This window comes from Schistocerca serialis, chromosome 4 (genome assembly GCF_023864345.2).
Source record: "Schistocerca serialis cubense isolate TAMUIC-IGC-003099 chromosome 4, iqSchSeri2.2, whole genome shotgun sequence".
NCBI classification, from domain to species: Eukaryota; Metazoa; Arthropoda; class Insecta; order Orthoptera; family Acrididae; genus Schistocerca; species Schistocerca serialis.
The window spans coordinates 597,388,990-597,413,422 of NC_064641.1; the positions used below are offsets into that span (position 1 = coordinate 597,388,990).

Sequence of the window (24,433 nt, forward strand, 5' to 3'; positions counted from 1 at the left end):
TCCCCTTTTTTATGCAATGATTTCACAATAGCATATTTCAGTCTATCTGGAAAAATTCCCTGTTTCCGTGAGCTGAGAATCCTACTTATTTGTTGGGAACAAGCTTTTAGTACTCTGTTGGAAATGCCATCAATTCCATGTGAGCTTTTACTTTTGAGTGAATTTATTATTTTCCTAATTTCAGTAGTAGAGGCGGGTTGAATTTCAATTTTATCAAATTGCGTAGGTATTGTCTCTTCCATATACTGCCTTGCATTTTCTAATGAATAGCTGGAACCTATTTTCTCTACAACACTTAAGAAATGATTATTAAAACTGTTTTCTACTTCTGACTTCTTGTTAGCAAACTTTTCATTGTGTTTGATAGAAGTACTGTCTTCTTGTGCTCTCGGTTGTCCTGTTTCCCTTTTCACAATATTCCATATTGTTTTAATTTTATTATCAGATGTGCTAATCTCAGACATAATGCACATACTTCTGGACTTTTTAATAACTTTTCTTAATACAGTGCAGTAGTTTTTATAATGTTTCATTGTTTCAGGATTATTACTCCTCCTAGCTATAAGATACATTTCCCTTTTCTGTTTACAAGATATTTTTATCCCTTTAGTAAGCCATGGCTTTTTACGTGGTTTCTTACACTTATATTTCACTGTTTTATTAGGGAAACTGTTTTCAAATATATTCACAAAAGTATCATGAAATAGATTAAATTTCAAATTAGCATCGTTTCCCTGTGCACCTCATCCCAGATATCTTTTTGCAATTTGCTTTGATCTTTTCATAATTTTACCACACAATAAATGACAGTATCATCTGCATACGACCTAAGATGGCTGCACAGATCCTGTCCTAAATCGTTTATTCAGATAAGGAATAGCAGAGGGCCAATAACAATACCTTTGGCAGAGCCAAAAATCACCTCTGTTTTACTTGACAAGTTCCGTCAGTTACTACTGTGATCTCTCGGACAGGTAATCATGAATCCAGTCGCATAACTGAGATGATATTCCATAAACACACAATTTGATTACAAGATAGTTGTGAGGGCCAGTGTCAAAAGCCTTCTGGAAATATGGAATCAATTTGAAATCCCTTGTCAATAGCACTCAGCACTTTGCGTAAGTAAAGAGCTTGATGTGTTTCGAAGAACAATGTTTTATAAATAAATTATCTTTGAGATAATTCATAAGTTCTAACACAAAATATGTTCCAAAATCGTGCTGCATATCGACATTTGTAATATGGGCCTGTAATTTAGTGGATTACTTCTGTGTCCTTTCTTGAATAATGGTGTGACCTGGGAAACTTTCCAGACTTTAAGTAAAAATCTTTTGTCGAGTGACCACTTATATATGATTGTTAAGTATGGAGCTATTGCATCAGAATCCTCTGAAAGGAACGTAACTGATATACAGTGTGGACCGTGAGACTCGCGTTTATTGGGGGATTGACGTTGCTTCACTAATCCGAGGATATCTTCTTCTAAATTATTGCGTTTGTCGGCTTTTACCGATTAGAATCCTAGGAATATTTACTTTGGCAAAGGAATTTCTGAAGGCCGTGTTCGGTAATTCTATTTTAGCAGCAAAGTCGTCAATAGTGCTTCCATTGCCGTCGCGCAGAGAGGGCATTATGTTGTGCTGCTAGCATACTTTCTCTATAAACCTTCGACCATAGATACTAATAGACTGGGCAAGCAGTGCAGCGGCTATACCATGGAGGTAAGAATAAGGGGAGATGGCGCTACGTATCCCAGCCGTACTACGTTTTGAAGCCATGGGGGCGTGGCTCGCTGCCATGACACTCTGACCAAAACATTGCCAGTGTGCTATAGCGCTGCGTGTATTAAAGTCGCTAATTGCACCATATACGCATGTAACGTCATCAAATTGGTTGTTTCAAAGTTTTTGTTTAAAATAAAATCTCGTAAAGGCGAAATTCCGAGTTTCTTCTGATTAAAAATAGTTTTTAATGTAACATTACGAATGGCTAGTCTTCAATGTAAACGATACAATTTTGTTAATTCATTAATCAACGTGTATCACAAACTAGGGTTCTTTCTTTACTTATTCTTACGATCATCTGATTGGACGAAGCAATGCCAGATTTACGAAAAGTGACGTCGTCTTTTCCGATTTTCGTGACATACAAACCAAAACTTCTCAGTTGTTTGAGTTCAGAATGATGTATTGTAGTAGCTATTTACTAATGTGTAACAGACTGATTGCGGTTCTGACCACCACCTATATCTGAAGAGGTAACCAAGTGATCTGTCTTTGTTGTTAATTATTTAAACAATGAAGCAGCAGATAAATAAGTCTGATAAAATAACTCAATGTGAGTTAATGTTTAGCCAACAACCTGTCACATTGTGCACAACTTCATTCTGTTGTCAAGTGGAATATAACTGCGGAGAATCCCAACAAATATAGATTAGGTGTTTGTTATACACAAAACAGGTACTTTCAGTTTGGATAACATTGACCCTGAGGAAGAAAACAAAACACTTTGCCATACAGTTCATACACACTTCACTACATACCCACATTTCTTCTCTTAAGTGATATGCAGCAGCTCTAATATGACACTACGGCACTTTTTTTTAGTAACTAACAAATCAACTGCAGCAGCAGCACTTAAATGACATGTCTGTTAGCCAAGGCAGTATAACAGTGTTCCAATTTTCATCTGCTATGGGACTCATTTTAATATTAGTAAGGAGTTCTACTTATTGCTTAATTACCTTAAGTTCCAATTTCTTATTTTGGTATGGAAGAGATTAACAGGGCAACAATGTCCCAGTGTTTTTAGGTAGCTTAGGCATAAACCATTCTACATTGAGCTTTGTTTATGTCATTCCATATTTTATAATTTTCATTCTTTTAAATGCAAGCCTTTCTTGTCAAGCTGACAGGTATTTACAGTGGTACAAAATGAAATGATGAAGGGATTGAGACAGATCATGTAGCAAAACTTTACATCATAGTTTGAGAAGTGTGGAATGTCTCAATCAATAAGCAGAAGCTTCATTGCTTGCCAATGACAAAGTTTTACTAACATTGAAACTAGGATTTGCTTTTGAAATCATTGTCCTAATAAAAATATAGGCTATATATTCCTTATTCAATCATAAAAAGTATGGGAACTGGGAATGAAATAAAGCATAAATATTAGGTACTATATTCAGAATTTTATTCCGGCAAAAAAAGCTTTTCTTGATCTGTTGTTATCCACTTTGTTGAACTGCTTGTTACAGGTATACAGAAAAATTATTACAATGTGAGATTTCAGTTAACTGCCTTTTTCACAAGACTGTGGAATGTAAAAAAAAATTATATAAAATTGTAACAAAGTCCACATCATTACTTGTTGAGAATGAAAGAAATGTCTCAGTCTCCTGACTGATACAAATGTAATACTATTTACCATTCCACATACATATGATTTATCACAGTGGTCTTGCATAAACCAGGAAAGTAGTCAAGCAAACAAACATAAGAAAATATGCAATCATTTATAAAATATGTCTTGCTACAGATATAAATGTTGTGGGCTGTAGTTTCTGTATAACACATGGGTTACATTTCAATGGATTAGGGGAGAGACTGCTAGAAAATTTAGTGCCCAATGAAGTAGTGAAAAACCAATAACGCTCACCTGCGAACACTACTATCTCTCATTTTTTGAGGGTAAACCACTGTTGGACTAGATCACAAAAAAATATAATTTGTAATGACACACAAGCCAAAACCATAACATACCACACAATGATGGGAATGTATTTCAATGTGCCAAAAATGAGGCAATTCTATTTCTCATTAACATGTTGTCACTCGTGGAAACTTAATTAACAACACTGGCTAGAACATACTGCAGCATACTCTGCCAAACAATGGCTAAATATTTCAAAAAGAAATGTATGTCCCATTTGGAACCGCACAGATCACAAGCTATTGCAGAACTAGTACTGCATACTGGTATAGTGGAGTATCAATCAGTTGGAAACACACTACATATAATGTAGTTCCAAATTTTGGTTTGAGAAAGATATAGTTGGAAGGTATTACACACACACATAAAATTATAATTGTCTGACTCCATCACACACCAGGAACAAATTTTCATAGATACCCTGAATATGCTAGTACTAATAGTTTTAAGATACACACATCACAAACATTTTGTAGCTGGTTATAACAACATAGACATAACAGAAAAGGAAGAATGTGCATCATTTATTAATTACAATAAGGTTACATTCCCAGTGTGCCTCAATATAATGAGTGCTTTATACAAGATGCCTTACACACTAGACCTCAGTGTACAATTATCAGTTGCTCACCTTTAAAGAGTACCCAGTTTTGTATAGGTTGTCCTGATTTTATTTTCATGCAATGCATCACTTATTCTCTTGGCTGCATGTTTTTGCCGTGTCAGGAAGTATCATGTGGCAATTGCTTTAATCAGCAGTCTCATATGATTGTCCAAGGGATGCTAATTTTTCATGTGGTCTGCTAACTCCTTAAACACTGGCTTGAATATGAATTCACTAAGCACCTCAGACACACATTTGGAAAACTGATTTTTCAAAGGAACTTTAGAATTACCTGTAGTATAGCACCTGAACACTTTTTCTGCACACACACACACACACACACACACACACACACACACACACGTCAACAACATCATTTGATGGTAAAACCAACCATCCCCTACTCTTTCTATGAATGAGAGAATAAGCAACATGGCTACCATCCCCTCTCAACAAGGATAAACATGGTTCACATTTTAAGGTTTTCTCTAAGTGACGCACCACACATCCAGCTATATATACTACAATATGGACTGCCACTTCAGAGAGATAAATTCCAGTAGCAAAGCAATTGTGGTCATTGTCAGTTGTCGCTGTACCATTTTCCGTGCTTAGTAACTGCCACCGTTCCGAAGACTGCTGAAGAGTTTTAATTTGTTTTTTGTACGGATCAGTTTTTCTTATGAGGTGTTCACACTTCGTCTTCAGTTCCTCACTTTCAGAGGATGTCTGACTACGTTCTGGTGGTCCTGCAGTGTACTCAGGAACAAGAGCAGGAACTTCTTCATCCTGCACTCTGCTGACGGCAGCCAAAACTGAAGATGGAAAGGAAGAGCTCTCCTTCCGCAATGATGGCTTTCTCTTCTTGTCTCCCTAAATGAAATAAAAGGATGGAAAACATTAAGAACTGTTTTTAACAGATGGTTGAAGGTGTTACAGTCTTTGTCATGAACAGCATGTTACAGCCTACTAATTACTCCTATTCTTAGTCCTTTCCAGAAATATAAATTCTATTTTTCCAGCAGCTATTTATCTTGTTCCTAAAATACTCATTACTCTAACAAAAACCGTTGTGTTCAGCAGACAACTTGAAATGCCTCCCATGTGTGAAGCTACAATTAATACACACTTATTAAAAAAAATGTAAACTTTGAACATGTAAAATATTTCTGCTGGGGTGTCTTGTTTAACTATCACACTGTATCGCTATGGGTGCTGTCAGTTAACAAGTTCTCAATACAACTGGTCCAACAGTTAATGATATAAAATTGTGTGGTATATCTAATTTTGCATTAGTGGTTGGTGCATATTCAATGTTCCACAGTAGTGGATAATGTTAACAAGAAGGTACTGCCAAAGCTTTTTTCATCAATGATATCTTTCAATGGAGAATGTCAATGAAACAAACAAAAGAAATGTTCATTTGCTGTGCTTAACCCAAATACAGAGTTATATTTAACACAGCCTAAGTGTTAATTTCTGTGACTTCACTAAATAATTATACCAGACAAACTTGTTAGCTTCAGTAGTCTCATAATCTAAACAGCGAACCTGAATTTTCTTCTCAAATATTCTCTTGTGTGCAGAGGCTGATGCTCATCAAAAAGGAGTTTCATAAATTTGCTTCTACATGACAATGTGGAGAAACAGATTATCTCTTTATAACATACTGTGTAGCTGCAGAAACACTTCAGCGTTCCAGCACCTCCCCTCTTAAATTCTATATACAGCATGAAATCATTCCTAGGCAAAAGCTATGTGTAAGGACCTAATCAGGTGGAAAGTGAAATTAATGTATTCAAATGACCTGACGGAATCCTCCCAAAATAAACATATATAAGTAAAACTAGAGCTGTATCAATTACTCCTAAAACATAACTGCCATTAACTAGCAAAGACAGTGCAATAAAAATGTTGTACAACACAACAGACCAGACAAAGTGAGATGTTCACAAACTACTGCCTTAAATATTCACATAACGGATATAATTTACTTCACACGTGTATTCCATTACTTTCAGAGTTAGAGCTAAATAATAGAAACTGAAAACTAAGTTAGCTATACCCTCCCTCCAAAGCCCCATAAATACATCTTGTTTGTAATACGTTCTGGGACATTTCTGGTTACGTTACACTACTGGGAAACACTGTTCATTACCACCAATATTTACTGAAATACGGTACATAGAATGGCAAATCTACACAGTGTCCTGTTTAGGCCTATACTTTACGCCAGTTAATGTAGTGTTAGCTTTTAATTTGGTACATGACGAAGACAAAGTGAGTTACTCAACACTTCGATTATCGACGATATGTACGTATTATACTGAAACGTGAACTTAAAAACTAAGACTTTAATTCTTTGAATTAACATACCTTTTGCAAATGTTTTGCGTGTGTAGGGAAAACTGATGGTACAGCATTTTCTCGGAGCCTTACTGTTGAAAGTTCGGTCTATGTCCTCTTCTCGGAAATGTTGAGAACATATAGTGCTCCATTTAGACGCACGCCAATTCTTCCTCCTCACGGCATTCTCCCACAGAGCTTTCCAACTTTCATTTTTAGGAAATCTAAAATCATACAGGAGAAAAACACGCTATAGTACAAGTACCGATGTAGCACATGTTCATTCACAATGAAGTAAAATCACACTTAACGAGACAACTTACACATGAAATGTTATTCCCTTCGATTTCGCATCACAATCAGAACGATTCGTACACCCGAACACCACACAAGTCACCATAATAGCGCAAAATCCTTCCAAAAGCGAGCGACAAGCCAATGCACACAAGCTTCCAGCAGCAATGTTTTGGCCGGACTAAGATGGCTACCCTCGGCTTCACATAAGCTTCGCAGCTGTGACGTCACGGCGTCTCCCTCTATTCTTAGGCTGGTATTACACTATCAAATTTCTTTGTCAAATATCTTTGTCAAAGATATTTGATGGTGTAATAGGAACTTTGTCAAATAATCGTCCAATATTTGATCAAATCGAGGGCCTCGCTGTAGATTTGATCAAAGAAATCGCTTGTCTTCTGTTCACTGCAATGTGACATGTTACCACATGGAGCGCTAGCATCGCTGCAGCGTTCTGTAGTCTGTAGTGTGTTTATAAACATTGCTGGTAAATACAATTGGTGTGTGCCGACAACCACAAAATTAATAGAGATGTATGAAGCTGGTGAGGCGCTTTATAACATGAGGCACCCTGGATACTGATGAAAAATATTATTTAAAGGCAAGAAAACATTTTATTAGCTTTGTAATTACACCCTGGATACGAAAAAAAACACATTTACTGTAAGAAAAAAACACAGAAGTTACACATAAGCCACGAATAAAGATATTGACAGCAGAGTCATGGAGCAGCACATAAATATAGACGTCAAGGAATTTTTTCTTTTCTTTTAACACTTCCTCCAAAAGAAAAAATCATGAAATTATTGCTTTGTCTCTTGCATGCCGATTTCTGAACATAGAAAATTAAATCGAACTCGTTCAAGAGGTTTCGTCAAAATATCTGCCAACTGGTTGTGTCCATCAATGTGTTCCAAGAAAATCTCACCGTTCAGATATCTTTCACGAACATAGAAATGTCGGACCTCTATATGTTTAGAACGCCGATGATATTCTGGATTTTTTGCCAACTTCAATGCACTAGCATTGTCAATGTAAAGAACTGGAGGCTGCCCCGACATTTCCACTAATTCTGATAGCAGACGACGTAACCAAACTAACTCTTTTGCTCCTTCACTAGCTGCAATTATTTCCGTCTCGGTTGTGGATGTGGCCACTACTTTCTGCAACTGACTTGTCCATGACACTGCACCACCTGAGTACTTTGCAAGAATTCCAGTTGTTGAGCGCCTTGTCCGGTTATCACCTGCGAAATCTGCATCAGCGTAAATCTTTAACTCTTCTTTTTTATTATATACAATTCCAAAATTTAAGGTCCCTTTCAAATACCGGAAAATGCGCTTTACTCTATTCCAGTCTTCAGTGGTTGGTTTCTCCATAGCTCGAGCAGCTTTATTGAGTGCAAAAGTGATGTCTGGACGAGTTACTGTTGAAAGGTACATGAGACAACCAATTGCTTCACGGTAGGGTACAGATGACGAAACTTCTTCGTTTTCATTATTGTCCTCACGTCAAATAGGAGTTGAGATTGTATTGCATTCTGCCATTCGAAATCTTTGCAGAATTTCTTCCGCGCTCTGCTACCAAGAAATACACAGAAGAAATACTGCAAAGATTTCGTGCTCATTGGTCCATTTACATTCGCGTGGATTAATTCACCAGTACTGGTAGCGCGTATTGTTCGTGTTTTGAATGGCAGCCTATGCAACTTTCCAACCGCACAGCCGCCACAAAATTCACTCTTGGCATCTTCCACATTAATGTTCATTCCTTTTAAAATATTCTTCACATGTTGTTTATTCTGATGACCAAACCTTTCATGGTACACTTGCAATGTTTCGGATGAAGTCATCAAGCTCATACGATTCATTTTTGCATTTCTAACAACACGCATGTTCAACACATAAAGTCCATTTTTCACATAACCTGTCATAATAATATTGCTACTGACTTGTTTTCGAACACAGACATTATTATAACTAAAATTAGTACTGTAGCCTCTGCAGGCAATGGCTCTCACAGAGAACAGATTAGCACTTGCATCAGGGACGTATAAAACATTGTCCATTCTAGCATTGTACCATTTATTGTTTCGTCGGAATTGGATGTAAACTGTTCCTTGACCGTACGCACACATTTTCACATCTTGTTTTCCCAATGAAATTACTTGAGGAACATCAAATTCACTATACGAAACAAAATACTGTTTGTTGGGAGTGATATGATTTGTAGCGCCACTGTCGCAATACCATTTATTTGGGTCACTGTGATTACTGGTACACACACCCATAGCGTATGAAGTAAATGCAGCGTGTTCACTGTCTCGCTTCTTCTCTTTTCTTTTATTGCTGTCACGAGTGTTCTGTGGACACTCTGCTGCCCAGTGACCTAACTGTTTGCATTTATTACACGGAAACTTCTGTTTTAATTGTGACTTCGTCATCTTTACTTGCTGATTACTTGTTTGCCGTTTTCTAGTTTTAGAAACGACAAAAGCTGCACTTCCATTAACGTCTGGTTCACGCAGTTCAATAGTACAGAATTTTTCAATCAATAAATTCAAGCTTTGCTTTTCTGTCGGTATCGTATCCCAGAGATCCTTAAAATTGTTGTAGTCTTTTCCCAGTGTAGACAAAATTCGACCATTTAAGATTCTTTCAGATAGCGTATTTTCTTCATGTTTTGATAATTCATCGTTCAGGTCCACAAATAACTTTTGCAGTTTGGCCACATGTGCACTAATATCTTCCGATTCATCACGTTTAACACGGAAAAATGTTTCAATCAACATATTCAAACGCTGAGTACTGCTACGTTCAAATCGGGCGCGTAATTTGTCCCAGATTTCTTTAGCATTCTTGCACGTTAAGACGAGTTCTACAACAGGTTTACTTAGCGCACTTGCTATAAGACTTGCTGCCTTTGCGTCGTCCTTGAGCCATTCCACATACGCTTCTTTTCGTTCACTTGTCGCATCTTGCGGCAACTCTACACGTTCACGTGTACCGTTAATAATATCTTCTAGTCCATATGAACGTAGCACCATAGAAATATGCCATTTCCATTTGGCCCAGTCGTCAGGTCCTTCAAGCTTATCAATGCTGACCTTATAATCGCCGCTAGCAGTCATGTTTCTTTACAGACATACGCTCATTTCAAATATTGTTTTAATTAAACTGTGTTGTTTGCCTTTACACGTGTACTGGGCCCATTACCTGATGAAAAATATTATTTAAAGGCAAGAAAACATTTTATTAGCTTTGTAATTACACCCTGGATACGAAAAAAAACACATTTACTGTAAGAAAAAAACACAGAAGTTACACATAAGCCACGAATAAAGATATTGACAGCAGAGTCATGGAGCAGCACATAAATATAGACGTCAAGGAATTTTTTCTTTTCTTTTAACAGATACAAAAATAGATTAAGAGAATTGGAGACCTAACCTAACACTCTCCTGTAGCAAGGAATCGGAATGTTACAGTGAGCCTGTCTTCTGAATATGTAGCAGTTCTTAAGTGAATATTGTGCTTTGTGATATGAGGTTACACTTCACTGAGCACATATAGAAATGTATGCTCATCCATTCTTAAGTAATTGATGTATGACTTGCCGTCTTCCACTGTAAACTCACGTAACAAGTTTTGTTGAATGCTTTTATCGTGTCGTCGTAAAACCCACGGCTTCACCCAGATTAGATTAGTTTTTCATTCCATAGAGCCTTGCTGAGGAGATCCTCGTGGATGTGTAACATGTCAATTTTTTTTTAAGCTGAAATAACAATACTAATAGTATGAATAAATACAATACATCATTTGTTTGTATTAAAAATTTCGTCAATGGAGTAGAAGGAATTGGCCACTAGTAAGTCTTTCAGGTTCCTTTTAAACTGATCTTTATTAGTAACTAAATTTCTTATGTTTGCTGGGAAATTATTGAAGATGAGTGTTCCTGAGTAGTGGTCCCCTTTTTGAACTAAAGTAAGTGCTTTGAAGTCATTGTGTAGATCATTTTTGTTCCTGGTATTGTATGTATGAACTGAGTTGTTTGTTGGAAAAAAGATATATTGTTTGGGACAAATTTCATTAAGGAGTAAATATACTGAGAGGCAGTAGTATACCAGTTCCTTGAAAGGGTTTCTGCAGGACGTCCGTGAATTTACTCCACAAATAATACGTATTACACGCTTTTGGACTCTGAAAACTTTTGTTTGGCAAGAAGATTTACCCCAAAATATTATACCATATGAATGAAAGTAGGCAAAGTGTGCAAGCTTTTTCATTTTTATGTTGCCTATGTCTGCTAACACTCGAATTGCAAATACAGATTTGTTAAGGCGTTTCTGCAGTTCTGTGGTGTGCTCCTCCCAACTGAATTTATTATCAAGTTGTAATCATAGGAATTTAAGACTGTCAACCTCATATGTATGGTTCCTTTTTTTCCCCCCACTTCTTTTCCGCATGTGCACAAAATGCAATTGCGGTACGTGCAACTGCTGCAGTTAATAACAAGTTGGTGTCAGCCACCTTTATCTTTGACGAAAAATTTGATGACAGTGTAATACCCCTTCTAGCGCTACGTCAAAGATCTTTGTCAAATATATTTGACGGAATATTTGATCACATCTTTGATCAAATCTTTGACAAAGAAATTTGATAGTGTAATACCGGCCTATTACCTCCATGGGCTATACATCTGGCGAGGCTGCAACATAGAATCACGTGACTGTTGGCAGAACGTCGGCGGGAGTTCAAGGCAGCATTCTGATTCCTGATTTCACTTCCAGTATTTCTCAGTGGATTTCCTGCTAACTTCACCACATGAAATGTAGCTTATGTAAACACAGCTAGAAGTGATAAATTATTGCGTAACCACTGTACAAATTTAGTTTTACAGTCATTACTTCACCATGAACTTTGTGAACTGCTGAAACACTTTCGATGTTCGGCAATACATTCGCCGCAAATATTTCAGTGTTACCAATTATGAGATGCATTCTCTACTGACAATACGCGTTATGCACTGCATAAAATGTAAATATTGCGTGTGTGTGTTTTAGTGCCTTGGTTGTAGAAAGTGTTATAGACTTCATAAATCGGCATAAACAACGAAACCTGTAACGTAGACACACGTGTTCACATCGAATGTAATGAACTCAATTGTGTCGTTCACCCTCAAAACGTAAAGCAGTTTCATTTGAAAGTTTTTTTTTTTTTGTCGAAACAATTTGTTTCGTAGATGTATCAAATAAGATATCTACAAAAGCAGTACCTACTTACATGAATACTTGTTCCACAGATCATGAATACGATACTTCACAATGATGTGTCAGTTTAATGAAAGGTAGACCTATCATTACATGACAATTCTTCCACTCACTTATTTATGCCTAAAAAATCGTCTACTGAGTAGGAGCTGTCATTCATACATTCTTTTAGTTTGATTTTAAATGCTGGTTGGCTATCTGTCAGGCTTTTAATGCTTTTTGGTTACTGACCAAAGATTTTTGTAGCAGCATATTATTTATCCCATACATTACAGCTTATTATCTGGAAACTAACATAGGCCATACAACTACCTTTTTGCAAATGGTATTCAGTATTTATTTCTGGTATTCGTATGTTTTGTAACTGGGAAGTATAAAATAAAACTAAACCCTGATGAGAAATCAAACCCCTAACTTGTTTTTGCAAATTGTTCTTTAAAATAATACCAGCATAATTCACCCCTTTTTGTACCAAAATCAGATTTAATCCAGGATAGTAAAAATCATCCTTTCTTCTTATGTAGTAGCAATGCACATTGCCATTGCTTTTGGCGTGGGAAGGGTTTGTGTGTGTGTGTGTGTGTGTGTGTGTGTGTGTGTGTGTGTGTGTGTGTGTGTGTGTGTGTGTGTGTGTGTGTGTGTGTGTGTGTGTGTACACCTGTCCTTTTTTCCCCCCTAAGGTAAGTCTTTCCACTCCCGGGATTGGAATGACTCCTTACCCTCTCCCTTAAAACCCACATCCTTTCGTCTTTTCCTCTCTTTCGTGACGAAGCAACCGTTGGTTGCGAAAGCTTGAATTTTGTGTGTATGTTTGTGTGTCTATCGACATGCCAGCGCTTTCGTTTGGTAAGTCACATCATCTTTGTTATATATATATATATATATATATATATATATATATATATTCTTCAAAGTGCTTCGAACAGTGCGTGTGTGCGCAGTAGGCTTGAAATCTTTTCGTTTCACTGCCTGTATCCACATCTGCCTGCGCCCTTCATCCTTTGGAAACCTATACAAAAGAGAAAGAGCAGCTTTGTAGCTTACCATTTCAAGAAATATATACGATTGCAATGTGCGCCTGGAAACACACACAGCACTTCAAACCGCCAATTTACGTAACTGTGGCGTTCTGAGTACGGATATGATACACACAATAGTTCATCAGTATTCAAGAAATGCCGCTAAATTATACTAATAATACTTACACGTGAAATTTAATGTTACTTCCCTTCACAAAACGCTCGGTACAACCATAAGCACAACAGGATACCACCATTGTTTTGCCAATAGTCACGTGGTATACACAGAACACCAATATAGTAGAAGTGCAAAGACCACGTTATTATACGGAAACACAGAACGACACCAGCGCTACTTGTGGCCTGCTGTGAACTTCAATACGAAAAAATATGGCGCGAAAATCTCTTATGTTTATTTCTAAATACGCGAATTAGATGACAATATTTTTCATTTAATCTTTGAATGTGGGCCGCATAGTGCAGTAATAAAGGTTTTTGAGTTCTTGCAAAGTAATATATAAAAGAAATCTCAATCAAAAACAAACATTAACTACTAGTAGCTGTAGTTTACATTGTGAAAATTTTCGTAAGTTACGTCACCTTTTGACTGTGAAATTTTTTTGTAAAACTCAATATTGCGATTTTGGCCGTGTGGCCATTATCATGTGGAAATAAACGAGCTTTAGCACATGTCAGACTAAAAAATCATCTGACATTGCATGCATATATAAATGATTTTTACGTTTCCACATATCCTAAAGCACATTATGTCCACTCGCATGTTCGAAAGTGGAATAGTAGGTTACGCAAATAAATAACTACACAGCTAAAGGATAACCAAGAGGCCATTTACAAAAAAAAAAAATCTGTGCTACAAACCAAGGAAGTACTGTAAAGTCTACAAAATCCGATTTATTATTTTTTCTGTTGTTATTTATGGATATTCAGTCATCTGAAATTGAACTTCTGCACAGTTCAAATAAATTTATGAAACACACAAAATACTACTTTACATCAACTGAAAAACAAATTGGGAACGGAGCAGGTAGAAACTCCATGAATGTAGCCAAAATGTTTTTGCCAATGAGACACACAAAGAAAATGAACTGCAAAACATAACATTTTTTTCTTTTTTCCCCAACTTGGCTGTTATTTTGGCAACACACACAGTGTTTAAATAATGAAAGAAGACGCTGGAACATCATTTATTTTTAACATTTTTATTTATTTACTTCCTCTTTGAAAACTTTGTTTGGTACACTACTGAAAATTAACACAAATTCCCCTTGACAGCACTTTATTCATTATACTTTTAGAGTCCAATCATCACATCTAGAAAGTGTTATGTTCCTGCTGAATTACCAGATTTTGTCATAACAAATTAAAGGCATGATTTTCATACAAGAACATCTAATTCTCTGCTTTTAACACAACATTTGTATATGTATAGGGAGCTTACTCTCATTGTACACATAATAAACACTGAAATACAAAGTCTTTTAACATGATTTGAACTTCTTTTTAAGTTGTTGCATACACAATTTCCTCTTGTTTGTAAATTTCTTTTCTTTCACACAGGCCCTACTTGTATATTATAAATGGAATACTTGTCTTCAGAAGTGTCTCTTCAATGTCATGTTTATTACAAATTGTTGTATGAGACAGAACAATTTTTTTTTTTTTTAAATTATCATGTTGTCTTGATGTGTGACCATGACTATTTAGATACTCATACACCTGATCATGGAGTGCCCTTAGGAAAATCATGACTCTTTCACTTGCATATTTCAAATGAGAATGCTCCTCACTATTCTCTTTAAATGAGGTAAACAAATGATTTTCAGTCACAACAGAAGAGTAGAGACTGGTATTACATGTTTCACAATCATCTGGTACGTCTATGGCTTTTAATACATAGCCTGCTACATAGTCTAAGGATTGTTGATCTTCTACAGACTCGATGATACCATCTGCGTAAGAATAAATTTACTCAGGTGTATCAGTCTCATTCATCTCACATTCACTTAAATGTTCACTTCTACCACTAGCTGCCAAAAAGTGACACAAACTGCTCAAAGGAGTGTAATCATCATTTTCACAGTTACTTACACTCATGGCTTTGAAAGGCAAAGTCATATGATTGACAACACAAGTCTTCAGAGCTTGTACAAACTGAAAACAAGTTGGGTTTGTATTAGCAATACCATGTTGTCTTATACAACAAAAGAAATTTTCTAAAGCATCTTGATTGAATGCCTTTAAATTTAAGTACTTAAAGCCAACCACTTGCAAGGTCTTCCACAAGAAAATAACAGACTGTAATGTAATCCGCCAACCTTTTATGAAGCTAAACATATTAGTCTTATTTCTTCCCGTTTTTAAATCTATTATTTGCCAGCTGCCTATTTCCCTCAATATGCTATACCACATTTCTAAATGTGGCGAATTTTCTAATAAAGCACACCTAAATTTTTTTCCATCCCTGGGATATTGTTCATTACTGTTGAGTGAATCAAAGAGATTATCTACCTTTTCCACAGACTCAGCTGTGTGTATAGCTTCAGATGGTAATGTGTGAGTAAAAACATATGTTTCAATTGCAGCTGCAACAGTATGGCTCATTTGTGGAGCAGCAACTTTTACCTTCATTTTGACATGGGAATCAGAAAAGTTAAAGTGTTGTGTTTTTAATTTGGGTAGAGTTTTGAACCGTGTGGTTTTTTTTTAATATATATCCAAAAAGAACACTGTACTGATGTACTCAAACTTTGCTGCTTTGTGAGGTTCAAATTGAATTTTATTATCTATCAAAGCATTTCTAGTGTTTTTGAGCAGATGTGGTACATCATAAATGGTAACAATTGGTTGATTATTGACGACAAAATGAAATATACTGGGCTTCAACAAATTTGCTTCACACAGTTGCTTAAGGGCCTTTTGGTTTATTGCATTCTGGTCACATATACAAACCACTTTGAACCCAATATTCTGTAGTTCACTTATGATGTGAACAATGAGTGATTTCAAATGGGTGTAGTGGAAAGTGGTTGCAGTAAAGTAATATGCTAGAACTTGTTTCCAAGTTCTGTGAATGTCTTTCAGCATAAAAATCAATGCTTGACTAGCAGCTACAGGTGAACGTCCTAAATGACCCAAGTCCTGATACCCATGGATTAGCTGTTTGTGTGCATCATAGTACATACCATCATCCAGAGACATTTCATCACAAAGTAGAGCACAATACTTGTCATTTTCATGCATATTACTTACTTCCCTTGCTAAAAAGTTTAATAAAGCTGGATTAAGCCCTGTATCAAATGGTATGTGGGAAAGCACTCCCTTGAGCAGCCTGACAGATGGAAGGGAGAAGTATGTGGCCAAATATCTATACAAACGGGGGCTACGCTTATAAATAGATAAAGCAAATGCCTTATTTTGTATAGACCACCGTACTGCTGTGGGCTGGATATTGGAATTTCTTAACTGACTATTAATAAAAGTTTTAGTCACATCATTCATTCAACTCTTCTCCAATTAACTGAAATTTCCTGTCATCATACAACTCTCTTAGAATTTTCAATTTATTCCTCTCATTCTGTAGCTGTTTTTTCAATTTACACACTCTGGAAACTGTAATTCTATGCAGTTTATACATTTTGTGTTTTCTTGGGGTTAAATCACGTTTAAAAACGCCAGATCCCATTACACCTGGACTACTTTCAACATCATAAACAGGTGAGGATAAAAAGCTGTACTCACGATCATCTGTGCTCTGTAAAGGGGGACTGCTTCGTTGTATTACTGTAGATTTTGCATTGTGACCTGTCTCGTGCACACTTATATTTGCACCCAATGTGGTGAAACCACCACCACCACCAGTGTAACACATATGGGTGGGGGGAGGGTGATACAACACCAATTCCATGTGCTTTGGTATAACACCAGGATTTAGCCTGTGTCTAGTAAAGTTCACAAAATCTGCTTCATAAAAATGATCCTCACACATGTAATAATAACTACAGTTGACACCTTCATCTACTGTATATTACAGATCAATTTCCACTTCTTTAAAGTCTCACTTTTTGATGCAGCTGGAAATTTATAGAAATGTGTATTCTTGTGTTTGGAATTTGTTTTTACATAATAACTACTCCTGCATCCAGGAAACTTGCACGAGTATTTCAATTTCAATCTCAAACTGGATTCTTGTCTTCTGTATGATCCATCCTCATGTGTCTGAAATGTTATTCAAACCAAAAATTAGGAACGAGAAAAAAGATCAGGTATGGTTTGCATTGATTAATGTTAAAGAAAACTCAATGTGAAATTAATTTCACTATCAAAAATCATATTAGCTTATGTCTAAATGCAGCTATCCTGTACTGAAGTATTGATAACTGTTATCATGGCGGAAATACGGAAGCGTCCGATCCCACCCGTCTGCTTTGACCCATGACGTCACAAATATGGCGGAAACAAAAACAAACACACACACTTTCCACAAGAAGCCTAATGACACTAACGGGACAAGCGCGGGAAATGGGGTGTGTTGGGTGGGGGGCAAACTAAATATAAACAAATTTAGACGCCTTGCGTAGCTACAACGTGTAAGTGAAGACAGCCATGCATGAATACCCACCCACCTCCCCAGGGGTCGTAACCCCTGCAACCCATAGAAGATAAAGATGCCTCAGTAGCTGATTAGTGTTTTTTGTCTTTTTTTAAAAAAAATCTCACGGGATAGAACGAACAGATCAGAAAGATAAATATAATAAACTAAAACAGAAATTCGAGGAAACATAATTAAAATAAGTAATAAGTGTTTTTAAATTTAAAAAAAATCTCACGAGATAGAACGAACAGATCAGAAAAGTAAATAAAATAAGATAAAACAGAACTGGAGACAACCACACTCAAACCAAACTCCGCGCCGTCATGACATCACACACGACAACACCCTTACGTCACGGGTCAAAGCCGACGCGTTGGATCGGACGCTTCTGTCGACCCATCATGGCTTGTAATCTGATGTGGTATTGCCACAAAATAGTGAAAAAAATAGTGAAAAAACGAAACAAATTCTCATTTCTACTACATATATGCACATCACTCTATATATAACTGCGTGGGCGTAGTTGCACTATATTCTATATTCAACACTACTTCGTTAAACAGTGCTATCAGGCAGTAGAAACACTGCTTATTGCACCATTTCAGTATATTTCAGCATCTAGATACCATGGTAGATACCAAATTCAACTGTACATTATCAGTAACAGTTAAAGCTGTAAATCTGTACTTCAATGTGTTGAACATTAAAGTGCGAGAAGATTTCTACTGCATTGGATATTGCCACAATAATACGTGTAAATGTCCAGCTGCTTGAAGGACCTGCTTTGTGTGACTTCCAAACAAATGTCTTATTATGTGAGAACACAACCTTTGTCGATAAAACAGCAACAAACACTTTTTACCTGGATAGAGTGTTATGTACTGTACAGAATATTTACTGTCGAAAACGGGAAATAGAACACACTCGAGGCATTACGAATCAATTGTAACACGTCCAATATTTGGTACGTAGTAAACGGCACAATAGATGGTACTTATTATGTCACTAAGAGTACTTCGTGGCAAAAAGGAAGATGAACCAAAGCCAGAATTATATTCCACTACAGGATTCGGAAAGTTGAATACCAACTATGACAAAAGCTGTTAGCATGGGATTCTCTATGAAATACGAAGAAATATGAACACAAATAAGAAATATACTTACCCTTTAAGTAAACTGAGCAACGGAAATTGTATTTCTTTGCAGGAACAAATATACAAGAGTCCACAGAACGTAATAAACAGTTCATGTGTAAATAATGAAATCAAATTCACAAACAGAATGTTTCAAAAGGTATGCAAAGCATTCAAGGACGTGAATTTTTATGGACAGTAATTCCGAAGAGAGAAACCATTTTACTCGGCATGGAATGCACAGGAACTGGCTAGGAAAACGTGTACTCGCTAAAGCATTATTAGCAGAAACATTCAAACTATTTGAAAACACCACTCATCCAATCATTCTAAAAGCACCTGTGCCCATTGAAACTGTACCATTGGAAGAAATACATACAGTGTCGTCAAAATACTCCTTCAAACCTAATGGAACAGCTGAAGGGAAGACTTCATATGCAGCAGCACCTGTATGTGAATCAACACAAACAGGTCTTTTATACAAAAGCAAGACAGCACCAGCAGTTACAACTCAAGTGGGAAACGTTAGTCCACCGCCAACTTGTGAAGCAGCAGCATTTAAGGTGGAAGAACAGTCATCAATAGCAGAAACAGCAACACCAACCCCCACAGGATCAAGTGTACAAGCTGACAGTGTAGAAACCGCACCAACAGGAGATCCACCCTGTATGGCAAAAAGGAGCACAGTAGTGACTGCAGCTGCTCCACATAGGATGTGCCTGAGATCAAGAAAGTCCTCAGCTGCAAATGGAGATTTTTTATGGTACTGGGGCAGAAGGGGGAAGGTTCCAATCAGAATGTAAGTAATGTAGTTAATAACAACAAATGTGGGTGTTACCAGCACAACAGCTCCCTCTTCCCTGCAGAAAACTGTTCCTGTAATACAGGTATGTCAAAAGAAATAAAACTCAGTCCCAGCAATGGTAGCACCACAACTAATCATGTAATTAAAAATGAGCTCAAAATTTTTCACCAAAATATTCAAAGCCTGCTCTGTAAGTTAGACCAATTTATTGTAAATATTGATGAACCAACAGGCGCAAATTGTGCTCATATTCTCTGACAGAACACCATATCACTTTTGGCATTGAAATGCTCAATATACCAAACTATGTTTTAGCTACCTCATTTTGTAGAAAGCATATGTGCAAAGGTGGGGCAGTTATTTATGTGAAAAACAGCCTGTCCTTTAATACAATAGATGTAGAGAAATATTGTGTAGAGAAAGACTTTGAGGCATGTGTCACAGAAATAGTAGAAGGTAACAAGAAACTGGTAATCGTAGCAGTATACAGGGCTCCATCTGGTAATTTTAAAGTATTCATGAAACAATTAGATTCTGTGCTATTGTATCTCACAAGAAAAAATAGGGATATTATAGTGACTGGAGATTTTAATATAGATTTCCTAGGAAGCTCATCTTCTAAGACAGAGTTTGCAAATTTAATGCATACCTACAACCTTGTCTCCACTGTCAGTTTTCCCACAAGAACTACTGCCACTTCCAGCACTCTAATAGACAATATCTTTGTAGATATGAGTAAAACTAATCACATCAAAGTTGAAAAAGTCATAAATGGACTCTCTGATCATGATGGGCAAATACTCACAATTGACAACTTTAATACAAATCAGAACAAAGCTAGTGCACAGTGGAAAACCATTAGAAACATGAATGAGGAAAATATCCAAAAATTCAAATTATGCATTCGGGAGACTGACTGGAGGTATGTTTATCTTGCAAATGATGTTAATACAAAATATAATTTATTTACTGATGAATTATCAGGTATATTTGAAAATGTCTTTCCAAAAAAGGTCTGTAGACTACAGAACAGGCAATCAAGCAAAAAACCATGGCTCACCAAGGGCATAAAAATATCATGCCAGAGAAAAAGGGAACTGTATATAATATCTAGCCAATCCAATAATCCCCTGCAGATGAAATATTATAGGACATACTGCAAAATCTTAACTAAAGTCATTAAAAAATCTAAAAGTATGTGCATGCAATCTGAAATTAACTGTTCAAACAATAAAATCAGAACGATTTGGAATGTAATAAAGAGGGAAACAGGTACTGCACCATCTGACAATGAAAAATCTGCTGTCCTAAAAATTAACGATTTGGAAATAACTGATAGTAAACAGATAGCAGACACATTTAACAACCACTTTCTAAGTGTCACCTCTCAAATAGGTTGCAGTGGTGACCTAAGAGAAGCTTTAGATATTCTGAAACTTAACCTCCCACAATGTTTTAATGATATAAATGTAACACCCATAACTGTTAATGAAATAAAAAAAATAATTCACTCATTGAAAAGTAAAGGATCTTCAGGTATAGATAACATCTCTAATAAACTGTTGAAAGCCTGCAGTAAAGATGTAAGTGTAGTACTTGCTCACATTTGCAACATGTCTCTTTATGAGGGAGTTGTTCCAGAGAGAATGAAATATGCAATTGTGAGACCTCTTTTCAAGTCTGGCGATGCTACAGATGTAAAAAATTATCGTCCTGTCTCTCTCTTAACAACATTTTCAAAGGTTCTTGAAAAGGCAGTGTATAACAGGATTGTGGCACATCTTGATAAACTTAATATTATTAACCACAGACAGTTTGGTTTTCAAAAAGAGGTTTCCACAGAGCGTGCCATATATTCACTCACAAATGATATCTTGGAGTCTATTAATAGTAAGAAGTCACCAGTTGGTGTCTTCTGTGATATTTCCAAGGCCTTTGATTGTGTAAACCACAAGATACTCTTGGAGAAGGCATATCATTACGGAATCAAAGGGCCTATAGGTAACTGGCTAAAATCATATCTTCAAGACAGGAAACAAAAGGTGGTTCTACATGGCTGCAACAAAGGATCTCCTAATCTAGTGGATTCTGAATGGGGCAAAATTCAGCATGGAGTTCCCCAGGGATCTGTCCTTGGACCCTTGCTGTTTTTAATATATGTTAATGATTTACCCCTGTCCATTAGTAAAAATTGTGAATTCACAATGTTTGCTGATGATACAAGCATTGTCGTTGATGGTCAGTCTACTGCTGATCTGGAGACTGATGTTAATGATATACTCAGAGAAGTTACATCTTGGTTTTCAATTAATTCTCTTTCAGTTAATATTAAAAAAACTAATTTTATACAGTTCCACACAAAAAATAAAACTCTAGAAATTATAGTAATTGCTCATGACAACCAGGAACTAGAACAGGTGCAGTCCACTAAATTCCTGGGGGTTCACATTGACAGTAGGCTCAACTGGGAACAGCATGTGTCCCTTACTCTAAAAAGGCTTTCATCAGCAACTTTTGCTCTAAGAATAATTACTCATTTTGGGGACATCAACATTTTAAAATCATCTTACTTTGGGTACTTTCACTCATTAATGAGTTACGGAATAATATTCTGGGGTAATTCACCAGCCTCAAAAAAAATCTTAACTGCTCAGAAGAGAGCAGTCAGAATCATGTGTGGGGTTCCTCCACGAACCTCATGTGGAAAACTTTTTATACAGTTAGGTATTCTGACCACAACATGTCAGTACATATACCCTCTGATGAATGTAGTTAATAAAGACTATGCTCAGTATGAAACAAATTGTTCATATCATAACTACAATACTAGACGTAAAGATGATCTACATGTTGAACTAAAAAATTTAACACTTGTACAGAAGGGAGTAAAGTATGCTGCTATAAAGACTTTTAATGCATTGCCTAATTATATTAAATGTACAATAGAAAATGAAACGCTGTTCAAAGGTATGTTAAAAAAATACCTGCTCGACCATCCACTGTACTCGTTAGATGAATTCTTTTCCAGAAGTAATGCCCTCCCTTAATAATAGATGCATTTAGTCTCTTAGTTATTAGATGGATGATACAATATTATGTTAATGTTATAGTGTTAATGTTATAGTTATAATGTTATATTGAGAATAGCTATACTAGTTTAATGACAGCTTGTAATATCTGTATCATTGAATTATATTACTATTCTGTAACATTAATTGTATTTGTACAATTGTATTGACACGTTCCACATCCAGGCGAATCACTCGCATGTACGGATCTATGGAATACGCATACCAAATAAAAATAAAAATAAAATTAATTTAAACGAAAAATCACGATCACGTTGCTACGATACCAAAACAATAATGGAAGACTACGTCATCCAATAGGAACACGAGCAGTGTTGCCAACTCTAAAAAACCCGAGTCGCTAGATTCAATATCAAAAGTCGCTAGAAAGTCGCTAAAACTGATTTTACTAGAGGTGTACTGAAAATTTCGTGCTGTGAATGGTGCAATAAGCCAGTTGGGGGGGGGGGGGAATAAAATATTAATAAAAACTCTCATACGTAATTGCTATATTGTCTTAATTAAATGACGCATCGCTTGCAACAACATATATATAAAATACGCTAACGTTTAATTAAACTAGTTATCATAATTGACGCAACACATAAATTGTTGTTTCAATCACAGTAGTCAAATATACTAGAAATATACAACTATATTTGTAACAAAAGAAAGCAAGAAAACAAATTAAGTTACAAAATATATACATACCGGTATGTCAGCTATTCATCGTCGTCACTCAGAAGATCGAATAACTCTTCTGTTTCATGCTCTGACAGAACTGTAGTTGATGTAGAGGGTTGAACTTCGCTCTACAGATGATGCAGTTCGACTGGTTTTGTCGCAAAAGGGTAACTTTTGTTCGTTCCAACAAGCTCCAATACGTCTGACGGTATGTCAAAAGATGCACAATCTTTATTTGGTTTCTTCAGCTGGTCTCTCAATATGATCAAAGCATTAATTGTCTTTAACGATAATCTGTTACGTTGTTTAGTTTTTATGTTCATAGAACTGAATATTCTTTCCATTTCTGCATTTTAATGCAGTAGGCATAGAACAGTCATTGCTAGCTGTGAAATCAAAGAAAAAGTATTCTCCCCTGCGGTATTTTCATACTGCAAAACCTCACTCCAAAATAAAACAGTGTTAGTAGTGTTATTGCACCTAATGAAGTTGATATTATGCCATTCTTGCAACATACAGTCCATGAAATCGCTACTAAAACCCAGTTTTTTGGCTACATCCGCTACAGCGTTATTTTTATTCACTTTTAGTGTTTCTTCAACACTCAGCATTGACATTTTTTTCAGGGTCGTAACTTTACTTGGCAGTCTTTGTTGAATTTCTTTGATGAGTTTCAGGCTAAACTGAATGCATCTCTTCTTCAAATAAACTTTATTTTCTTCAGACAAACTTGACTCAGACAATTTCTATAGTTAAAATCTTAGTTTTGTTAATGAAAATACTGGCCCATTATAGTTTTGAGTCGTCAGTACTCCAAAAGTCGCCAGAAAAGTCGGTAAATAATTTTTGTCGCTAAAAAGTATTTTTGGTCGCTAAGACGAAGGC

At 36.2% G+C, this 24,433-nt stretch overlaps 1 long non-coding RNA gene across 1 annotated transcript; it reads right to left on the bottom strand.

Moving 5' to 3' along the window:
• Positions 1-3,222: 3,222 nt before the first annotated feature.
• LOC126474059 (uncharacterized) lies at positions 3,223-7,129 on the bottom strand. The gene is made up of 3 exons (XR_007586563.1): positions 6,988-7,129; positions 6,695-6,888; positions 3,223-5,191 (listed from the first exon to the last, which is right to left on the bottom strand). It is a non-coding gene; the product is annotated as an uncharacterized LOC126474059 (long non-coding RNA).
• Between the last annotated feature and the right edge of the window lie 17,304 nt (positions 7,130-24,433).